We start from the raw sequence: 19,435 nt of genomic DNA, 5'->3' as shown, positions 1-19,435 counted from the left end.
GTGGATTAGCTCGGGGAGGTGATGGGGAAGCTTCCTGAGGTTGCTAGGATCATAGAGGAGGTGAAAGGAGCACCAGAGCTAACCCATAGCCCGAGATGGACGGAGCTTCGAAGCGGCGGGGCCTCAGTCGATCTCAAGCACGGGAGCTCGATGTCCTCAAACGGAGAGGCTAGGGGTGGAATTTAGGCACTCGAGAGGTGGGATGGAGGTGCTGGAGTAAGGGGGGCCTATTTATAGGCTCCATGACGGTGCACCGAGCCGATGGTGCTGGTGGTTTCAGTACTGCTCACAGGAGGGGCAGTGAGTGCTCTGGGTCGAAACCACAGTATGGGACGTGGTTTAAGACCTGCGAGACCCACTTAGAGGGAGAGAGAGCGAGGAGGAGCGTGCACGCGTGGCCATGGTCTTCCGGTTGGATCTAGCGCGCGTGGGCATGCGTCGCTCCAGTCAATAAAGCGAGGGAGGAGGGGCCCTGGGCTGCCCCGATACAGAGAGACGGTCGGGGACTCGAATGGGCATCAAGGGAGGCTCGAACCGCCCGGGGTTGGACACCTTTGCTTCGGGTGCTCTCAGCAACGTGGCCAGAGCGCAGTTTTGGCATGCCATGGCATGCTTGTGCACTCTTGGGCGCTTTGGCCTTGTCTGGGGTGTCCTGGGGCTTGGACTAAAGATGCGTAGCCGTTTGGGAGTTGAGGGACTCACTGCTAGCCATGGGATGAGAGGAAAGAACATATGCCAGCATTGGCTCAGAACTTAGAATGTGGATTTTGGGGCCTTCTGCTTGGATTCAACGAGGGGCCACTCTCCTACAGTTGGCGAGTGGTTCTGGCAGCTTGGTCAAAGAATTTGGAGGGAAGAGCTTAGGTGTGGAGTGGGGTAGGGGCTGATTTGCTAATATGGTAGAAGGTGTTCGACAGGTGTTTGGGATAGCAACACCTCACCACTGGTGATGAGAGTTAACAGGATTAACTTTGATGAAGAAATAAGATACTCCACTACAAGGAACATGCTAATACACGACGCTATTTTTTGTCGCTACATGGTCACGGTTTTTAATTTACGACGATCTCACGACGAAAAACCAAGCGTTGAAAACGGGGCGTCACAAATGAACAGCAGCGACGTTTTGATCAAAATCGTCGTAACTTTTACGACGATTCCTTGATTGTCGTAACCTTTACGATGATTCTAAATCGTCGTTGGCAATCAAACCCAGTCCTACGTGGCAAAATTACGACGAAATCAAAACGTCATGGTTGAAATCAGCCCAACCCATTTCATTTGATCACATGGGTTGGTTTTAATTTTTTTGGGCTTTTTCTTATTGGGCTTCTTTTGGGACCTTATCATATTTACATCCACTTTTAGTATTCTTTTTTGAATTTTGGTTTATGGCCTTTTACTTTCTATTGATTTTGTTTTTTGGCCATTTTATTTTTGTACTGGTCCCACATATCATGCTGATCTCAAAATTAGTCCCGCACGTCAGAAATTTCACATTTTGTCAAATAAATATCATAACTTGGTCCCCTTGTCAAGTTGCCATTTCATAGGTATTCAAATCACATTCAGAATCAATATTTCAAACATGCTAGGGAGCAAATGAAATTCGTCAAAACCAACATTAAATTTGTCTATTACAATATTTACACTACATCACAACCCAGATATACGTACTACTGCCTACTATTACAATACATATGCTACTCTTTGTTAATATGGTTCATAGCTTCACACTTGGCTTTATACTTCACCTGTGCAAAAAATAAGAATAAGATGTGAACTAACAATGCAGGTATTTAAATAACAACATTTACAAAAGAAGTGTGAACTAACACTGCAGGTTATCATATACAAGAATATGTAACTCTGAAACATGGAGTACAAGTATTATTGGAAACATGAAAGAACATGATTTATTATCCTGGAGACTAGACAAGATTTATTCTTCGCATTGTTACTCGAGCGAAGAGGATGACTAAAAGCGTTCAATGGTTGAGAATATACCAACTACTTCAAACTCTCCTAACGAAAGATTCAAGTGCTGGAAACCTAGAACAGGGGCAGATTATACAGTTACCTGAGTGGAGTAAGGGACTGTTTTCAACATAGGAATTTCAAAGGAATCAGTCCATTTCCTGCATGAACATAAAATAAAGTTAGTGTTGATCAAATACTAGCAGAGTACCAGGTACCCGTGCTGCTCACTGGCATTTTAATCTTACACTCACTCGCATTTTAATCTTACACTCTATATGAAATGACATCTTTAATTACGACCTGTTTGAACTATAAATGGATCAAATACTAGCATAGTACCCGTGCTGCTGCGGACCTTAGATAAAGAAACTATGGATCAACGAAACCTAATATAGAAAAATAGATACAGCAAACAACCAGTAAATGAGACAAAAAAAACTATACAGCAGCAGTGCAAAAATGTACCACCTCAACCAGTGAATGCTCTTGAGAACAGGTAGATTCAGTCATACAGCAGCTACAGTAGCAAAAAATTCAGTCCTGGGAACAACCTGGATATTTTACAGGAGGATTCAGCATATATATCTTTTAGATTTAGACCTACAGCAGCTACAGCAGCAAAAAAATACTAGATGTGCTACAGCAGCAACGAAACCCACATACGAATCTTTTTACAAAGCATCCAAAAACAAACCCATAAAATGAAACTCCTCTTTAGCCTTTTCTGCACTGCACAGGACACCTCAGTTTTCTTAACGCCTAAACAAGGCGCTTGGGTACTTGCCAGAAAGGACATAGGGATAGTGACAAGGCGGGATTCCAACAGGACTTGAAATAGATAAAAGGAAAGCTACGGCACACTGGCCAACTCCTTGGCTGCACTGCACTAGTTGAACATGAGCAAAAGCAACTGCCAGAGAGCACCTACTAACCAAGGCTCGACTACTAACTAGATGTAATTTTATCAAGGAACAAGCTAGCTAGCGCTTTGAATAAAAGCAGTGGCACCGAACCAAAAGTCCAGCACATAAAGCAGGTGGTCTCAGATGCGAGCGGGGATGAGGATTCCTTTTTTTTCGAGGTTTCGGGGGGCGGCGTGGGGCTCTATGCGGATTATAATGGATGGATGTGTGTGATCATGTGTGTGATCATGAGCAGCACGGCACACTAGCTGGCACGATGGTAGAGCAGGGCATCTCAGGCTTCACGCCATGGGACAAATGTTCAAAGCGAGAGATGTCGCTGTCTGCGCACTACATACAAACGTTTCCTGGAAACACTAGGTACAAACAGTCCACAGTTGTAGCTGTGGAAATGCAGTGCAGTGAAGTACTTTTCTTGCAACAGTAAGATTGTAATTTGTTCATGCTTCCATGTTTCTCCTAGAGCATGTAGGTTGGAAATTGTACGAGTAGATTTGCTCCTTGTACATTCCTGGCTATTTTACAAGTAAATTTGCTCCTTGCACAAGCAGTGGAAGCAGGATAAAGAGTTAAAGACTACACGAGGACCTCTGAGCTCGTGACGAGGTCCAGGATCACAGTGAAACACTCCACGGTGGGTCCTGAATCTAACACTTCTTTAAAGAAACCCCAAATTAATAGTTGCACTAGGAAACGAACGTTGCCCATACATTTTAGTAGTATCTTTAATTTTACTTTCCTTGCAACAGTAAGGTTGTACGTAATTTATAGGAGAGTTCACGCTTCCATGTTCTCGACGGAGTCGGAGAGCATACTTAAGCTTGGAAGCTGCACAGGTAAATATGCCCATTGCACATGCCTGGCTCGCTGACTATTTTCTACGTTTCCAAGTTTTGACAGGTGCAGCAATCAGCAATGGCGAGTGGAAGCAAGAAATAAATGAAGATTAATGCAACGAAGCTAGAATGGCATCCAGTTAATCTGCAGTGTGTGTGTGCGTGTGTGTGTTCAGCTCCTGAATTTAACACTTTTTAAAAGGAAACCCCGAATTAGTAGCACCGGGAAAAGATACACATTCTAGTAGTAAGTATCAAACGACCGACCGCTGAGCCGTGCTCCACGAAACTGTGCAATTAGCCTTTTTTTAGAAGAAAATCATGCAATTAGCCGGGACAGAAACGAGAGGAAAAGAAGCGCATTGTACCGGGAAGAGAGGCACGAGGTCCATCCATACATACATACCTCGCGAGAAATCCCAGCCTCGGCCAACTCCCAGCCGCGCCATGCTCCTCCTCCGCACGAGCGCACGCCGGCACGACGAGAAGGCCCGGCGCAAATCCCCCCCTCTCCGGCGCCGGCGCAAATCCCCCCTCTCTGGCGCCCTCCTACCGTCACCGCCGTCCCAACCGCGCCACGGTTACCTGTAGCAAAGGAAATGAAAGGAGGAGATGGTGAGGTGAGGTGGGGAGGGAGAATCCGAACGAGGAAGGAGGAGAAGTACCAATTTGGGAAATGCCAGTGCTAGATCCGCCGCCCACCAGCCTCCACGTCGCCGTATGTGGCGGATCCCGGCAAAGTTAGGGATCCGCCGCCCACCAGCCTCCAGTGCGAAACCCTATCTAGCCACCGCGCGGGGGGGGGGGGGGGGTTGCGTCGATGCTGGCCGGAAGGGGAGGAGGCGCGGAGCGTCGGGAGGTCGGGGGAGTGCTTCCCGCCGCCGGAGCTCGTTAGAACAGGCGGACATGGTAGGTGGCGGCGGCGAGGAGAGGAGTTCGTGGAGGGGGGGAGAGGATAGGTCACGAGACAAGAGAGAGAGAGGGCGGTGGAGTTTAGTGGAGTTAGGTGAGCTCTCTCTCTCTCGTGGGCTTTTTCCTTTTCTTTTTTTTTCTTTTTTTCTGTAGATAGATGGATATGTGCGGCGAGGGAGAGGAGTTTGTGGATGGATGGATGGATATGTGGGTTGGATAGCTGGATGGATGGATACGTGCCACATCATCGTTCCGTGGTACAGACGTTTCCACCAATAGGAATCCAGCTCATGTAATTGTGTTTCCATTTTTTTATAACTTCTAATTTTTTTCTACCCTCTTGGATCGACGAATGAGGGAATCGCAACTTTTTTGACGTTTTAATTGTGTTTGGTGTGTGATATATAATGGACCCACGAGTGACATGTCAACATAGTTAGAACATGTTACGACATTTTTATAATCGTCGTAAAAGTTATGACAATCTCATCTTATGCGGTTACGACGATTTTGACTCACATCGTCGTCATTTATATGTAGATTTGATCCCCTCAAACGGTTTACGACAATCTCGGATGAAATCGTCATAGATTTATGACGAATTCATCAATGACGTCTTAAAAACGTCATGTATGAGCATATTTCTTGTAGTGCTCCACCAAATTTGAGCTTCATTGGATAAGTTTGGCAATGCAAACTTGAAATCACCCCCCAAATGGCAGATCTGCCCCTTCCAAAGGGAATGTGGGTAGATTACCTCGTGCAAATACCATTTTTGACAGAGACTCCTCATTTGGGTTGTGTAACACTCGTGCAAAGTTTCAACCCATTTGGATAAACTTGGCAATGTAGAGATGCTTCAACTTGGTTCTAGACAAAGAGGGGTTCTAGATTATTTAGTGAACCCAATCACCTTGGAATAAGGTGAAACTTGGTGTAGTCACTAAATATAGCTTGGAAGGTTGCTGGAATTTTATGGGATTTTATTGGAAATATTTCCTTTCGAAATATTCCAAAAGATCAAAACAGATAGAATAGGTTTTCAGGGATTTGCTCAAATATTTTGAATATAAATAGGGGTTAAAAATCTTATGTATGGTAAATATATGTCCTCTAAGTATCTTCAAATTTTCTTAGATTTTTCTAAGGCAGAAAAGTAGTTTTCCGTATAGGAATATCATTCCTGGCCTCAGAAATGGACATGTAAATAAAATAGGCCAATAATTTATAAAATAATTATTTTATGGTTTTGGACAATTAAAATAGTTTTAGAACCAGATCGCCATCTTTGGGTAAAATCACTCCCTTGCTGCCAAGGACTTGTAGTGCAACCGAAAGCAAGGTTTTGAAATGGTCAAAAATAAGAAAAAGAATTTTGGGAACATTTATGTTATGAAAAATATGGTTTTTGATTCTACTCAGTCAAGCATACAACCATACAATCTCAATCATTGCACTGAAAGTGAGGTGAAAACAGGGTGTGACAGACCTATCCCCCTTACAAGAATCTCGTCCCCGAGATTCCTGAGCTAGGTGCTAAAAAGGTACGGAAATTCGGATCGGAGATAGTCTTCACGCTCCCATGTGGCTTCTGCTTCACTGTGGTTGCTCCACTGAACCTTGAAGTACTTGATGGTGCGGCTTCTGGTGGATCGCTCTGTTTTATCCAAAATGCGGATCGACCCCTCACGATAAGTGAGGTCTGGCTGGAGGTCGATCGCCTGATGGTCAATCCTTATAAAGATCTGGATGGTCTGGCGCTTGCAGACACTTCCGAAGTTGTGAGACGTGGAAGACGTTGTGCACACCCGAAAGTTCCGTAGGCAGCTCCAGCTGGTAACCAACTGCTCCATGCCTTGTCGTGATCTTAAAAGGTCCAATGATCCTTGGAGCAAGTTTCCCCTTGACGTGCAAACGCTTGGTTCCCTTGAGAGGTGTGACACGGAGGTACACCTGGTCTTCGAGGTTGAACTCCAATTCTCTGCGGTGAGAGTCCGCATAGCTCTTTTGTCGCGACTTGGCCGCCTTTACGGTTTCCCGGACAAGTTGCACCTTGTCTTCTGCCTCTTGTAGAACTTCCAGCCCGAAAATCAATCCTTCTCCACTTTCGGACCAGTTGAGTGTGGTGCGGCACTTCTGTCCATATAACACTTCAGATGGGGCCATCTGGAGACTGGACTGATAGTTGTTGTTGTATGAGAACTCAGCGAATGGCAGACAGTCTTGCCATTTTGTCCCATGTGCCAAGACACATGCGTGGAGCATATCTTCGAGTATCTAATTCACTCTTTCCTTTTGTCCGCCCGTCTGCGGGTGGAAGGCGGTGCTCAAAGAGAGCTTGGTTCCGAGAGCTTCTTGGAATTTCTTCCACAATCTTGAGGTGAACTGCGTGCCCCGGTCAGATACAATCTCCTTGAGAACTTCGTGGAGACTCACTTTACGAAGGACATACAGGCTAGCCAACGGGCTACCATCATAAGTGGTGTTGACTGGAATGAAATCGCCACCTTTGTTAGTTGGTCGACAATGACCCATATGGAATTGTGCCCCTTGCTGGATCTGGGCAGACCAGTGATGAAGTCCATGCCGACTTTGTCCCACTTCCATTCAGGCACTTGGAGAGGTTGTAGTAGTCCAGCAGGTCGTTGGTGTTCAGCCTTGACCCGTTGGGATACGTTGCACTTGGCGACGTAAGATGCTATTTCTCTCTTCATGCCGTGCCACCAGAATCTTTCCCGGAGGTCCTAATACATCTTGGTGCCACCCGGGCGAATAGAGTAGGGTGTGTCATGAGCTTCCTGCAGGATCAAGCCCTTGAGTTCTGCCTTGTTGGGTACGCATAATCGTTTCCCAAACCACACTACTCCTTGCTCATCCATCGAGAATTTTGGGGCCTTCCCTTCCTGGATCTTCTTCTTGATGCCTTCGATGCTCTTGTGCCCCTTCTATGCTTCCTTGATGTCGTCTACCAGCGTGGGTTTGACTTTGAGGTTAGCTAGGAATCCTAATTCAACTAGCTCCAACTCGAAGCATTCCATCTCTTCATACAAGGCGGGTAGCCTCTCCTTGGGCATAACATTCAAGGTGTTGGCCTTCCGGCTTAGGGCATCGGCCACCACATTAGCCTTACTGGGGTGGTATTGAATGCTGAGGTCCTAGTCCTTGATTAACTCCAACCATCTTCGCTGCCTCATTTTCAATTCCCTTTGAGTAAAGGTACACTTCAAACTTTTGTGGTCGGTGTATATTTCAAATTGCTTCCCGAGAAGGTAATGTCGCCATGTCTTCAGGGCATGTGCTACTGCTACCAATTCGAGATCATGGGTGGCATAGTTTTCCTCATGCGGGCGCAATTGTCGTGACAGATATGCCACGACTCTGTCGTCTTGCATTAGGACTCCACTGAGCCCGGTTCTGGAGGCATCACAGTATATTACAAACTCCTTGTTGATATCTGGAGTACCCAATACCGATGCGATAGTCAATCTCTTCTTCAACTCCTGGAATCTTGCTGACCACTCTAGCGTCCATTCGAACTTCTTGCCTTTCTTCAAGAGCTGAGTCATTGGTCGAGCAATGCGGGAGAGTCCTTCTACGAACTTGCGGTAATATACCGTGAGTTCGATGAAACTCCTGACTTACTTCACATCGATTGGCGACTCCATATTGGTTAAGGTGGTAATCTTGGAAGGATCGACGACTAATCCGTTTGTTGTCATGGTATGACCCAAGAATCCAACTTCGTGCAGCCAGAATTGGCATTTGCTGTATTTGGCATAAAGTTGGTGCTATCGAAGCTTCTCGAACACTAACCTCAAGTGTTGCTCATGCTCTTCTTCGGACTTGGAGAAGATTAATATGTCATCGATGAAAACGACGACAAACTTATCCAGGTATTCCATGAAGACCTTGTTCATGAGGTACATGAAGTATGCTGGGGCATTTTCAAACCCAAACTACATGACAGTGCACTCGTATAGAACATAATGGGTCATGAATGCTTTCTTTGGTATGTCTTCAGGTTGGATCTTCAGTTGGTAATATCCAGATCGGAGATCGATCTTGAAAAATACCTTTGCTCCATTTAACTAATCAAACAAGTCTACAATCTTGGGGAGTGGGTACTTGTTCTTGATTGTGACTTCATTGAGAGAACGGTAATCGACGCAGAGTTTGATAGTCCCATCCTTCTTAGACACGAACAGAACAGGTAATCCCCAAGGTGATGCACTCGGACGAATGAACCCTTTCCTGAGTGGCTCATCCAGCTGCTTCTTCAGCTCTGCTAGCTCTTCGGACCCCATCCTATTAGGCTTCTTATAGAAAGGCCTTGACCCAGGCATGATCTCAATGATGAACTCAATGTCTTGATCCGGAGGCATACCTTGCAGCTCATCAGGAAAGACATCCGGGTATTCACAGACTATCGGTACTCGATCCAGCTCTTCTCCCGATAGGCAATTTACCTACGGGACTTGAGTGGATGTTAGCTCATGGACATACTTGACTTTGGCCCCTTGGTTGCTCGTCATGGTGCTTCGCTAGTCCTTTTGGCATAGTCTAAGATGCTCTGGTGCTTGGCCAACCAATCCATCCCAAGGATCACTTCTAACATTGCGACTTAATGACGATGAGATATGCTGAGAAGCTTATCCCATTAATATTGATCCCGACTCCTCTACATCCTAGGTTGGTCCTTAGCACTTCTCCCGGGGTATGTACTGCCACTTGGCCGTTAAGTATGGTAGGCTTCAAACCACATTTTCCCGCAAACTTCCGAGTAACAAAATAATGCGAAGCACCACAATCAAACAATATTGTTGCTGGGGTGGAGTTGACGAGGAACGTACCCAGAATGTAGTCCGGGTCTTCCTGTGCTTCTTCTGTGGAGATGTGATTAATATGTCCCCTGTTGTGGTACTGCTGATTGTGGGAAGCTTGGTTCCTGCCTGGCGCTCCTTGACCTTGTCCCTGATTTGGCACATTGGGGCATTGGTCATCGGGCTTCTTGTTGAGGCACTGCCTGCAATAGTGCCCATCTTGTTCACATCAAAAACATGTAACTTGTCTCGGAATGTTGGTCTTGACTCCAATGTTATTCGACAGGTTGATTGTTGGCTTGGTGTTGACTTTCTACTGGGGCTAGTAGTTCTGGCGGAATGTTGGTGCCTTGTACTGCTGTTGCTGATAACTGGGTCTTGTTGGGGCCGACTGCCATCGAGGTGGCTTCGGGTTACTAGGTCCTCCACTACCCATCAGCTTGCACTTACGGGTGTCGTCCATTGCACGACGCTTATCCTCCTACATGAGGACCTTGTTAACCAGGTCGTAGAAGGTCCGAAATTCATAGACAACCAGTTGATACTAGAGTGACTGTTGCAGTCCTTCCATCAAGCATTCCACCTTAGAGGCCTCAGTGTTGACATCCTCTGGTGCATATCTCGACAGGAGGTTAAACTTCTGCAGATACTCCTTGACGGTTCCACTGCCTTGCCTTAAAGCTCAGAATTTCCGCTTCTTAATGATCATCATTCCAGGAGGAATGTGAGCGGTGCGAAATCCTTCCTTGAATACTGCCCCAAGTGATAGCTTGCCCTTCTCGCATGATTTGGAACCCGTCCCACCAAGCTCTGGTCGTGCCTCCGAGACAATGAGAAGCATAAAGGACTTTCTCACGATCATCGGTGCACTTGACCAGCGCGAGTAGGTCTTCTATAGTGCATATCCAGTCATCGGCTCCAATGGTTCCATTGTCTCCATGAATATAGGAGGCGTAGTCCGCATAGACTCAGACAGATTAGAGCAACCATTACCATTTATGTTTTGCGGTGGATTGTTCACCAATACTTGAGCCAGCTGTTGGATGGCGGCATTGTTGGCTTGACGTTCCTCTCGGAGAGCTTGGAGGAACTGAGCCACAGTCAGGCTCTTCGGAGGAGGCGGCGATGGAGGCATATCTCCTTGCTGCTGCTCGTGGTGACCTCCAGCTTGAGTGTTCCCACCGGTTCCCTGCTGCTCGCGAGAGGAGGCAGAGCCGCGGTTGCCGAAGGTGCTGGTGCGGGTTGAAATCACCATCCTGTCAGGGGAGTAGACAGTTCAACATGCCGAATTGGCCAGGAATCATAAGGGATCATGCTCTAAATAAGGGGGTTTGTCATGTGCTAGTGTGAGAGTTTTAAACAAAGGTTTTTGGGGAAAATGTAATGCATTGAATTAAAACAAGTGATGTAGTCGCGTACAAGCTGCCTAAGGCAGAAATGCGGCTTGCATCATACATGTTCACACAACACTCATGGTTCACATGAACCGATACACGGACTCAACTACGCTTGGGGAAGACTCCTAATTGCCTAAGTCGCACTTCTAAGCGGCGGACTGCTCGGTCTCGTAGGCAGGCAGGGCAGGGTCTTCATCTTCATGCTCATCAGTACCTTCCTCCATCCGAGGTGTAGGAGACGGAAGTGGTCCATCACGACGTCTCTTAGTAGGTGAAGCGGTGAGCAGCTCAGTGTACTCTTCCGCGGTCACATGGCGACTCTAGATAGGAGTGGCCTGGAGCGGTGGTATTCCTCCTCGGAAGGCAATGGCTAACTGACCTCCGGGTGCTCCTTCCTTCTTGACCTTGCGGGTCTTCATCTTTTCCAGACGAAATTGGTCCTTGACTTGGTGTAGCTCTTGGCGAAATCAGGTTGGCAGCTAAGCCCCCGGGTGTGGAGGATGTCCGCACCCAGACTAGTTTTGACATAGGGAAAATCAGGTTCGTAGCTAAGACCCCATTGTGGATGATGTCCTAACTCAGAGTATTTTTAACTTAGGCTAAATCAGGTTCGTAGTTAAGCCTACGAGTGTGGAAGATATCTTCACTTGGAATATTTTTAATTTAGGAAAAATCAGGTTCGCACCTAGGTCCCTAAGTGTGGATGATGTCCTCACTCGGAGTATTTTTAACTTAGACAAAATCAGGTTTTCAGCAAAGCCTCCGGGTGTGCATGATGTCCTCATTCAGAGTATTTTTGACTTATGCAAAATCATGCTCGCACCTAAGCCCCCGAGTGTGGATGATGTCCTCACTCGGAGAAGTTATTTCACCAAATCGGGGCAATGAGAAGGAGTGTAGATCACCGGAGTAAAAAAGTAAATTTTTGACAAAGTATAAGGAAGTAAAAAAATATTCATTAGTATCACTCGGATTCATTATAGGAATGAACAAAAAAGGTTTAATATGTGCTATGTGTAGAACTTGCAGAGCAGATCTGACTTCCAAGCTTGGGGCTCTTCTACGTTCCACTCGAACTTGTAGAGCCGATAGGCTCCATTGTTCAGGACTTTGGAGATTGCAAAAGACATTTGCCATGGAGACGCCAACTTTTGGAGTTCTTGTTGATCTATTCGGAGGACCAGGTCAGCTTCTTGAAAGGCACGCCCTCTCACCTGTTTGTCATGGTAGCGCCTCAAATCTTGCTGATACAGTGTTGAATGGATGAGGGCTAGCTCTCTCTCCTCTTCCAGGAGATCTAGACTATCTTGTCTTGCTGCCTTAGCTTTAACTTCATTGTATAGTTCCACTCAGGGGGGAGTTATGAAGTAGGTCACTCAGCAAGACGACTTTGACCCATGCCCCTGCGGCGTACTTCATATCCATCATCAGTCCGGGCTTCAATCCTTGTAATATCAACCCATTCGCTTGTTCTACTTACCTATTGGACTACGGGTGAGCCACGAAGGCACAGTTAACCCGTGTTCCTTGGGTGTGGAAGAACCCGCGGTACTTGTCCGAGTCAAAATTGGAGCCGTTGTTCGTGATGTTATGATGTGCAACTTCAAATCTAAATATAATCTACCGAACGGAACACAAGCTAGTCGCTGAGTCTAGGATCTTTATGGGCTTTTCTTCTACCCACTTGGTGAACTTATCCGCTACGACCAACACGTGGGAAAACCCAATCAACCCGGTCCGCTAGAGGCCGACCATGTCGAGACCCCCCACAACACATGGCCAGCTGAGTGCAATCGTCTTCGATACATATGCAGGCATGTGGAACTAATTTTTGTAGAACTAGCATCCCACACACAGCTCCACCATGTCCCTGGCTGCTTCATTGGATTAGGGCCAATATAACCCTCCCGGAAGGCTTTGGCGACCAACGTTCGAGAGGATGCACTATGCCCACAAGTTCCTGAGTGAATCTCGTGTAGGATGCGCATCATTTCCTCGGGGGAAATGTATCACTGAGTGAACCCTGTGGTGCTTTTCCTGTATAGTTGATCTCCCATCACTTTGAAGGTCTTAGACATTCGAACGATTCGGCCGGACTCTTCTTTGTCTTTCGGGAGTTTTTGCCGAAGCAAGTATGCTATGTAAGGTTGAGTCCACTCGGGAATGACCACCAACATCTCGTGGACTAGGTCGTCCACTATTGGGACATCAACCATAGTCGGGTCAGACGGGCTGACTGCTTGTGGCGTCTCCTCTACAAAAGGATCTTGTTTGATTGTGTTGGCGCATAGAAGTTCAAGGAAAAGGCCTTCAGGAAAAGCTCGTAGAGTGGATCCAATCTTGGCTAAATCATGTGCCGCTTGGTTCCTGGCCCGAGGAATGTGGTGTAGCTTCAAGCCATGAAAAATGTTCTCCAGCTTCCTCACCATGTTGCAGTAACTAGTCATGGCTGGGCTCCGAATGTCCCACTCCTTCATCACCTAGTTTACAAAGAGGTCAGAGTCGTTGTAGAACATCAAACATTGAATGCCATGCGAGATGGTCATATAAGACCATGCAGGAGGGCTTCATACTCGGCGTAATTGTTAGATGAGACAAAGTGAATCTAAAGTTCGTAGCTCCATCAGTCTCCCTCGGTGAAACTAGAACTACTCCAGCCCTGAGCTATGGAGCATCTTTGAGGAATCAAAGAACATAGTCTAATGCTTGGGGATGCTTGGGGCCGGCTGCTCTTGTTCAATACATTCGATCAAGAAATCCACTAGGGCTTGAGATTACATTGCCTTCTTGGCTTCTAACTTAATCTCCAATGGAAGGATCTCAATCACACATTTTTCCTCTTGAGCAGTAGCATCTCTGTTATACAGGATTTCCGGTAAGAGAGCATCACTAATAACCGTGACCGAGTGATCTTTGAAGTAGTGAAACACCTTTTTCTTCATCAGGTAAATAGCATAGACCAACTTTTGGTAGTGTGGATAACTTTGCTTGGAGGGGGTCAAACCTTATGAGATGTAGTAGTTGGGTATCTGAACCTTTTATGCCTTCCCTGGCTCCTCGCGCTCCATATTGAGGATGATCCTGACCATTTGGCAAGTGTCCGTGATGTACATGAGCAAAGGCTCCAGGATGCTCGCAGCATCTAACACCGCCTGTGTGGAGAGCAAGGCTTTGAGTTCTTCAAACACGGCTTGTGCCTCAGGCATCGATTCGAACATGTCAAAAAATTTCATTAGTCAGTAGAAAGGTAGTGGCTTCTCACCGAGTCTTGAGATGAATCGACTCAAGGCTGCAAGGCAACTTTTGAGCCTTCTCCCATCATGTAGATGTTCTAGTTGTTTCATTCGGACTATAGCACCAATTTTGACAGGGTTGGCATCGATCCCTTGTTCGGAAACGAGGAAACGAGAAACTTGCCGGCTGTCACCCCGAAAGTGCACTTTGCCTCATTGAGCTTTATCTCGAAGCATTGTACGTTCGTGAATGTTTTCGGTGTGGCAGTTAGGAGGTCGGAAGCTTTCCTGGACTTGATCACGATGTAATCCATGTACACCTCCATGTTCCTATTGATCTGTTTTTGCAGGCATTTCTGGATCATTTTTTCGAAGGTAGCTCTGACGGTTTTGAGACCAAATGGCATGGTGATGTAGGAGAAAGACCCGAATGGGATTATAAGGGCAATTTTTATTTCATCGGGCCCATACATTCGGATCTTGTGGTACTCAGAGTACACATTGAGGAACAATAGGCATTCACATCCGATAGTAGAATCTACTATTTGTTCTTTGTGGGGGTAACGGAAGTGATCTTTTGGGCATGATGGATGAGGTGCTTGAAGTCAATACACATCTAGAGTGATTTGTTCTTCTTGGTCACCATGACGACATCCACGAGCTACTCGAAGTGGTATACCTCACGAGGAAACTCGGCAGCTAGGACCCAAGCGATCTCCTCGCCAAACAACTTGCACTTCTCAATGGAGGATCGACGCAAGTGTTCCTTGACTGTCTTGAACTTGGGGTCGACTCGGAGTGGATGCTCAGCGAGCTCCTTCGGTACATCCGGCATGTCATACGACTTCCATGCAAAGATGTCCCAGTTGTCACAGATGAACTGGATGAGCTTGCATTCCTATTTCTTGCCGAGTGACGTGGAGATGTTCGTCGTTGAGCCACATGGATCATTCGAGTGAACATGGACCTGGTTGGTCTCGCTGGCCAACTAGAAAACGGATTCGATGGCTGGCCACTTCATCCTGAGCAAGTGAGCAGTGTCCACTGACTTCTTGTATCCTTCCAGCTCGATGACCGCTATCTGCTCATTGGCGATCTTGGAGCCCTGTTGGAGGCACTCCTCAGCGACCTCCGATTTTCAGTGAACGTTATCACATCTTTCTATCCCGGCATCTTAATATTAATATAGACGTAACAAGGTCGAGCCATGAAACATGTTTAGGCAGGCCTACCCAGGATGGTGTGATAGGCACTACAAAAGTCCACAACCTCGAAAGTCGGTCACTCCTTTCGGAAGTTCTTCTCGTCTTCGAACACGACGTCTAGAGAGATTTGGCAAAGTGATTCATCTTTCTTCTCGGGGATGACCCCGTGGAAATGCATGTTACTTTTGCTCAGTCGAGACATCAGGCTGCCCATTGCCTTGAGCATGTCGGTGTAAATTATGTTAATGCCACTACCTCCATCTCTCAGGACCTTGCGAAGTCAGACCCCTTTAACGTCTGAATCAACGACCGTCGCCTACCGCCCGGGGTTTGCTATATAGGCTGGATTATCCTATTGATCAAAAGTGATGGGTGTGTTCGCCCAGTTGAGGAAGTTGCTGACAGTCGGTGCTACCATGTTGACCTCCTGATTGACGACTTCCTATCTGCTTTTGCTCTCGATGTTAGCGAAGGTCATGAGGATTTTCTCAAAGTTAGGGTACCCGGAGGCATCTTCCCCCTCCTCATCGTCATCCTTTTCCACGTACGGTTCTCCTTGCATCTCCTCCTTGAGCAGGTGACAGTCTCATGTGGAATACTTAGGGAAGATGGGGTTGCCATCCTCATCCCTCTTGGTGTCAACCTAGCATGGCTGCTCCAAGATATCACCCTTGGGCTCACTTTTCTTGTTCGCGGCCCAGTCATTCTTCTTTATATGTTTTGATTTATCCTGGCCTTGACCGGTCACTACAGCAAATTCAGCCTTGTCTCTCGCTTCGACTTTCCATTGTTGCTTTTTACTAGTGTTGCCCCCGAGTGAGGGGCATCACCAGCTATGCCTTTGCTGCAATGGAGCTGGTCTTCTTCCTCGTCGTTGGCGTACTGAGTGGCCATCTCCATGGACCGATTGAAGGATAGGTCCCCAGCCGGAGTAAACTTCAAAATGAGCTCGTAATACCGAGTGCTTGCCTTGAAGGCGCGTACGTCTTGGTGCTCTGTCACATTCTCCACGGTGTTGAGTGGTCCACCGTTGACTGCACTCTCGGAGAGTCTCGTTGCTTTTCTGGATGCAGTGTTGCAGTTTGGTCACACCGTGCAGGCGCTTGTACGTTCCCTCGAATGTCTTGACGAACACTTGACCCAAATCTTCCCGGCTGTGGATGCTACTGGCGGGTAGCTGATTTAGCCACGCCCTTGCTGAGCCCTCCAGCATGAGGGTAACGTGTTTCATCACAACGAAGTCGTCGCCGCCACTGATCTGAGTGCCCACTTTGTAATATTTGATCTAGGTCTCTGGCTTGGATCCACTGTTGGACTTGCCAATCTACATTGCCAACCTGTTGTTGGGGGTGATTTCTGATTCACAAATGTGCATGTTGAAGCACTCAAGGTCGGAGATGCTTCGTCCACCAGGATGCTCCCTGCAAGATCGAGCTTGATAATCCATGCCGCGAGCGATAATGGAGCTTGCGTTAAGTAGGGGAGTGTGGTGGTCGTCCTCTCCATAACCCCTATGAAGATTGGGGCTTTGCCTATGGTCGTTGTCGTACGGCTCCTTTCTTTTATATGACCATTGTCCGAGTGAACCACCCCTCGGAGGGGGCGTCCGACTACGGATGCCGTCATCGCGCCTCCGATCTCCATACTGGCCTCTCGGAGGAGGAGGAGATCTTCGGTGCCTTCCAGGTGCAAGCGGGTTATGATCCAACTACACTGTGTCCGCCCAAACAGACTTAATGTGGATGCGGTGATACAACTGCGACAATGCTGAATTTTTCCTAAGGGTAGTCTTAAGAGTCTCGATCTTCTGAATGCCTTCCCAAGATGCAGGGTCAGTTGGCTGAATGGAGTCGGCAATCCGAGTGGTTGTGGCCAAGTTCTGCATTAACATGCGCATCACTTGAATATACGCGGGTGGTTATTCGGGGACAACCACCATCGGTTGCGGCTGGAACAGGGTTGCTCCCTTGCCTCGCGGTCTTCTAGTGACTGCTGTTGTTGTTTGAGCCATTCTCGCTCAGCCAAAGTGGCTTGGCGCATGGCCTCCAAAGCCATATCCTCTAGGGTAGTCCCAGTGATAGGGGTGACTAGAACTTGATCATTCCTTCACCTGATCCCTTCTCTTTGCTCCCGCTTGAGGGGATAGGGAACGTAGGCGTCGGTGTTGATGTTGTCGCGGCCGCCTCCATCCTGCCCATGGGAGCTTCCCATGGAGTACCCAGGAAGCCCCTTGGCCGTGTCGGCCATCAGAATTTCCATACCGTTTCCGCAGCTCTCATACTCGGACTCGCTGAAAGACTCGTCGCCCGAGGAGGGGAACAAGCTGAGAGTGTCTCGTCGAAGTTGAGAATGCCCACATATCCCGCCGTGGCTTCAAGAGCAACGAAGTGGTTGATTGAGTGCTATACCTGAGAGTGCATCGAGCGCTTGTGACCGACCGCAGTGGGACGAGGGGGAGCTGAACGGTATGGAATCGATGGTTGATAGAGAAGTACTATCTATGTCTCCACGTTGAAATGCACTGCGTCGTGGCTGGGCAGCGCATCCATGTCTAGTGGAGCTTCTTGCAGCCACACCGAATCATCAATGATGAAGCTGAGGGAACCGAAGATGATCTCTTTGCCAAGTGTCATCGTGATGACCGGAAAAGTTGAATCTCCACCTGCGCAGGAGTTTACTAAACATGCAGCCCCAAGGTGGACGCCAGCTATTGAGGGAACGAGCATGACAATAGTACCAGGGGTGCGAATGAGGGGGTGGAGCATAGCTACAGTGGAGGTGTAACACTCAGATGTACGAGTTTAGTCGCCAATCGGAAGTGGTAAAGACCCTATGTCTCGAGCCCGGAGGCTTAGTGTTTTCTTATGGGGGTGTGAATACACAGGGTGCATAACACTTGTGAAGGGGCATCGAGGCAGCTTATATAGAGTTTTCCTGGCCTAAGCATGACATTACAAGGGAAGTTAATGACACATAACTATGGAAGTTACTAGTTACATCATCTCTACTTATGGCGTTACTGGTAACGTTGGTCTTCACTCTGTTTTATATGAGATGTTAAGTCTCTTAGCCATTGTGTAGGATCAAAAGTATGTCTAGAGAGGGGAGCTGATTACACTACTTGACAAGATAAGTTTTTTGCATTTTCCCAATTCTAATCGAGAGGCAGCTTTGGAAGTTACAGAAAGTCAAGTACACCATACACATGCAATTCTAAGAGTATAGCAATAAAATGTAAAACATGCAAGTGTAAAGTAGATGAGTAAGGTGGGGAGATCGATTGCATGAGGTTGACACGGCAATTTTTGGCATGGTTCTGATAGGTGGCGCTATCGTACGTCCATGTTAGTGGAGAGTTCAACCCATGGAGGGTAACGGATGCGAGAGTCCATGGAGGGCTCCACCTATGGAGGTTCCACAAAGAAGCGGCCTTGTCTATTCCACCACGTCTTCCGCCCATGAAGGACTAGCCTTACTCACGGTAGATCTTCATGAAGTAGGCAATCTCCTTGCCCTTACAAATATCTTGGTTCAACTCCACAACACGAAGTAGGAGGCTCCCAAGCGACACGTAACCAATCTAGGAGGCACCACCCTCCAAAAGGTAATAGATGTGGTAGATCAATGAAATCCTTGCTCTTGTGCTTCTAAAGATAGTGTCCTCAACACAAAATCACTCTCTCACAAAATATGCATGGGTAGGAGAGATTGATTTTGTGGAAGGTTGTTTGGGTAGGCTAGAGATCAAGTTTCAAATGATTGGATTGGAATATCTTAGTCTCAACACATGAGTAGGTGGTTCTCTCTCAGAAAATGGATCTGGCAATGAAGTGTGTGTTCTGAGTGCTTCTCCCATGAATGAGAGGTGCGTGAAGGGGTATAAATAGGCAGCACACAAAATTCAACCATTACACACAAAGTGGCACACTCGGTGACACCGAAGTGAAAAACTAGGTGGTACCGATTAGCACAAAGGTAGAAACTTTTGAATCTCGGTGAGACCGATATACGAAACTCCGTGGCACCGAAAAGGTGGCTAATTGTGAGATGGACAAACTCGGTGGCACCGATACTCAAACACGGAGATTCCGATTTTGTTTACGGAGGCACCCGAAAGTTGGTCACCCAA

At 47.2% G+C, this 19,435-nt stretch overlaps 1 long non-coding RNA gene across 1 annotated transcript; it reads right to left on the bottom strand.

The window, feature by feature from the left end:
- Positions 1 to 1,509: 1,509 nt before the first annotated feature.
- On the bottom strand, positions 1,510 to 2,220 carry LOC123446339. The gene is made up of 2 exons (XR_006631320.1): positions 2,081 to 2,220; positions 1,510 to 1,754 (listed from the first exon to the last, which is right to left on the bottom strand). It is a non-coding gene; the product is annotated as an uncharacterized LOC123446339 (long non-coding RNA).
- Between the last annotated feature and the right edge of the window lie 17,215 nt (positions 2,221 to 19,435).

The sequence above is a fragment of the Hordeum vulgare genome, chromosome 4H, assembly GCF_904849725.1.
Source record: "Hordeum vulgare subsp. vulgare chromosome 4H, MorexV3_pseudomolecules_assembly, whole genome shotgun sequence".
Taxonomy (NCBI): domain Eukaryota; kingdom Viridiplantae; phylum Streptophyta; class Magnoliopsida; order Poales; family Poaceae; genus Hordeum; species Hordeum vulgare.
Note: the sequence above shows the minus strand (reverse complement) of the source record. Positions and strands in the feature narration are given on the sequence as shown.